Raw genomic sequence first — 4383 nt, 5'->3', positions numbered from 1 at the left:
TGATTCAGGTAGCCCTGAAAATTAACTGAGGTGCTTAGTTCTACGTTCTCGGTGACCAAGTCTTGTTCTTTCTCTTACATCTTCATGGTAAGTTTTTTGTGAACACTGCCGTCTTCCAAAATAGTAGCAACCGATTTCATAGTGCCTAACGCATATGTTCCTGGTTTGACGAACACTAAATTTCTCTACTACAACTCGACTAGCCCGCAAAATCACCTTGTCTTAATCCTACGTAAAACATGTTGGCCTGCTTGGAACACCAGCTGCAAAGCAGAAATGAACTCTCAGCGGGACCTAATCGTTAAGGAATGGCTTCAATAGACCTGAAGAACCTTGTAGATTCTCTTCCTCATGTGGATGGGCCACTATCGTAGCTAGAGGTAGTGTTACATGGTGTTAGGATGATGTATCCTAGAGGGTGAGTAATTTTTTGTCTGGTGTGTTTTATAACTCCTGGTTTTAACAAACAGGACTTTCAAAATAAATCGCTTGTGTACGCACCTGTCATTTCGAGCTTACTTCCAATCACTGTCACGTGGCTGTGTGTGGCCATTCCAGGGGCGCTCGGCTTAGAAGAACTTCGCAAATACATGCAAAATGACTAGAACAAATTTATAGTGTTTCTTGTATGTGATACCACATAGTATCTTCACAAGTGTAAATGCTCGTCAGACCCTCTTGATCTAGGTTTCACGAGAATTCTGTAAGTCAGTTCCAACAATGTTCTTGTACACCCTTGTTCAAATAAGTTATAGTTGCATATGTAAAGATCTCCATGTCAACGGGTCGTTAATCCCTCTCTTTCCTTCCTTTACAATATTAATCCAGCCCCAACTTGGTTAACAGTTAACATAAGAAGTCTGATCGTTTGGGATTCGACAATGAGTCAGTCCTAGGATTCCTTTTCCAAAGCTACTTTTATTCACAAGCCGTGTGTGAGAAGAGAAGCTCGGAGACCGTTCAGATTGCACATCGGAAGACAAGTATCAGAAGACTTAAGAGTGTGCAGGTAGTGGTACTGTATTCACTGGGTATTGAGGCTCCACGCAGCACAGCTAAGTCAGCTGGGTTGCCTGCGCACTAGGCGTAAGAGGCGAGACGACACCAAAGTTCCGATCAGGCGAATGGAGGGCGTCACATTTACCTCACTATTTTGTAGCGCCGGTCCCATAGGCAGAAAGAGAGTGTGGTTCAGTATCCTTCCGCCGCCGGTTATTCAGGGGGCTGTATGACGCTATGAGACCAGAAACGCAGAATCAACTGGGGACTCGGCGGATCTATTTCCAGAGCCGACGTTCTGCAGGCTGATACAACGAGCGCCACCACCTGTCTTCGATGGCTGCCGAGATGCCCACCATTTTCATGGCTCAGCGACATATTTAGAACTTCTTGGAAGTGTAACTTAACCTGACGAGGACTTTGATACAAAGTGACTATTAGTTAAATATTTTGTCTAATGTCAATACTCTTCAGAGTTGTTTTAAATATATGTGCTCTTCTGAATGGTGTTAAATGTATTAGTAATAAATGCTGTAAACTTTTACTTTGTACTGCTCGATTCAGCAGTAGAGCAACTTTTGTTACATTTACTTGAAAGTAAAGAATAATTATCTAGTCCATTAAATTTCGGGCATGCAGTCGCGCATTAGGCCGCGAAAAGTTGAAAATGCACTATAATTGTCTAAGTGTTAGAGAAAACATTGAGGAAAAACTTTAGGGATCAGCGGCAGGGTACTTAGATAACTTTAGCAGAATAGTTGAACACACGAGGGTTATTCGGAAAGTGAGGAACGATCGGTCGCCAAATGGAAACTGCCGTGAAAATCCGACTAGTCTTTTCATAGACGTTTTGGTCAGTGTCTCTAGTATGCCCGTCGATCGCATCAAGACGCTCTTTTCAGTTGTGAGCGCACTGTGAGCGAGTAAAGGTGCCTATAACAACGATGTCTCCCGCCAAGTAGGAGGGCTCACTAAGAGGCTTCGCCTTAATGAATGCAGCCCTCCTAACACAACTGCCACACACTTCATTCTTCATGGCAATTCGCAGCCGCACTCTGCAGGGGCAGTGAAGACGCTCCTGCAGCCTTTTCGATGGGAAATGATCATCACCCACAACACAGCCCTAATTAGCTCGTCCTGAGTATCATCTCTGTTCACATGAAACACTGGATACGAAGACAACACTTGAGCGCAGGCTACGCCTTATAGACCAGCGTAAAGAATTATCGGAAAGCACAGGCGGCTGCCTTCTAAGACGATGTTGTTGGATATTTTGGTTTAACACCCCGACAAATGTATAAGTCGAAGCGGCGACTATGTAGAGAAGTACGTGGAAGGTGTAGCTATATCTGCAAAGGAAACAGTTTTGATTTTCACTGTGGTTTCCATTTCGCGACCGATTGCTCCTTACTTTCCGAACAACCCTCATAATTAACATGTGGTTTGAGAGCGCTCTTGAGGAATTACAACGTAGTGTGGTAGTTTGGAAGATTCTTTTCTATCACGACGATGAATAATAGCAAAGCACCGAACACTCAGATGGATATTTAAAGGGATGCACAAGAACAGACACCATTGATGACCTGCAGCCGTCTAGAACGAAATTAGAATTATACATTAATACCTTCAGCTGCTGACGGGCGTTGATATATATCAACGGGGACAGGTGAAAATGTGTACCCCGACCGGGACTCGAATCCGGGGTCTCCTGCTTACATGGCAGAGGGTCTGTCCATCTGAGCCACCGAGGGAACAGAGGATAGGGCGACTGCAGGGACTATCTAGCTCACGCCTCCCGCGAGACCCACATTCTCATCTTATATGTCCACACACTACATTCTTAGCGTCCTTACCTAACACACTCATTACTCGTGAAAGACATTATTACCAAGTCCCGTAAGAGTTCGGGTAATATGTGTGCATCTGCACAGAAGAAGATGGTCATGGCCGGTACCGCCAGAACTATATACATATGTGGATATAGTGTCTGTTCTTTCGGACATGACCTGCAGCCGTCTAGAACGTAATTAGAATTATATATTAATACCTTCAACTGCTGACGGGCCTTGATATACATCAAACCCAGAAATAAATCAATTGTATTTCATTCTAGAAAGTGGACTCTATTTATAGCGTAGCGACAAATCTTTTCAAAGTGTGAATAATCTGCAACAAGCCATTAGTTTCAGAACACAATTTCTAGAACCTAAATTCCTAATACACGCCGAAGACAGAACATGACTACAAAGGGTGTTTTCTCGAGGTTATTCTTATCTATTCTTTTGTAAATGGGTTAAAAATATATTTACACTGTGCCAGCACATCTCAGTGGTGGCCATTGTTGTGATCTGCGTAAATAATTTCCAATACCCTGATAACACAAAATAGTGGTGAATTAACATAGTGTGGCACAATAATTCATAAAAAAGCTGCTTATTACAAATCGTTTGTTACATTTCTGTCTCTTCTTTGTAGAAGGGCGTGCTAAAAAGTAATGGGTTCGAATTTTTTATGTGAAAACCCTTACAGCGTTTTAGACAAAACAAACTTTATTAACATTCTACATCTTTATTCTTCTTGTCTACATATTTATTTCTCAACATAGTCACCCTGGCGAGGAACACATTACTACCAAAGAGAGACCAGTTTGCTGATAGAATGTTTGACTTTGTTGACAGAGCCATAACCTTACCTCTGCTTGCACTACTTACTATCAAAGAGAAGTCCTCGAAGGTGCTCTTTACGTTTTGAAAATCGGAACTGTATGGAGGATGATCGACGACAGAGAACAGAAGAAGTCGGATTGTTGCAGACGTCACAGCGTTCGTGTGTGTTGTGTCATTGTCACGGTGAAGGAGAAGGTGTTCCATGTGTGGCGGAAGAACTCTTCCAATTCAAAAAAATTTTTTTAAGTTACAATACGCTGCTTCTCAGGCATCAACGTAATTGCATTACACACCCTTGTGTTAGACGCTACAATTCGGAATCCTCTACCGGCAGAGAGCAGTAAATTGCAGAAATGAAGTAAAAAGTTATCGAATGTTAATACTATTTGTTCTATTAACAAAGCTTTAAGAGTTGTCACACAAAAAATTCGGAGGCATGATCTCGTAGTTTTCTCGGCGTTTTTCATTGGCACAGAATGTCTGCAAGAAATACGCTTTCTGTTTGAAGAGGAGAGAACTAGAATCATGACAGAGGTTATAGATCAACTTTAAAAATGATTTGTCGTGAAATGTTTTCTTCTCATGATCATTTCCATCTTTTAATACTTTGTTTTGAAGAACCCTTCATAACACACAAAATCTTGAATTACAGAATTTTTTCTGTAAAAATGTCCGCCTCAACACCACATCGGCTCACAATACACCCTTCTCAACAACG

Source organism: Schistocerca nitens, chromosome 5, assembly GCF_023898315.1.
Source record: "Schistocerca nitens isolate TAMUIC-IGC-003100 chromosome 5, iqSchNite1.1, whole genome shotgun sequence".
NCBI classification, from domain to species: Eukaryota; Metazoa; Arthropoda; class Insecta; order Orthoptera; family Acrididae; genus Schistocerca; species Schistocerca nitens.
This window is presented reverse-complemented; position numbering follows the sequence as displayed.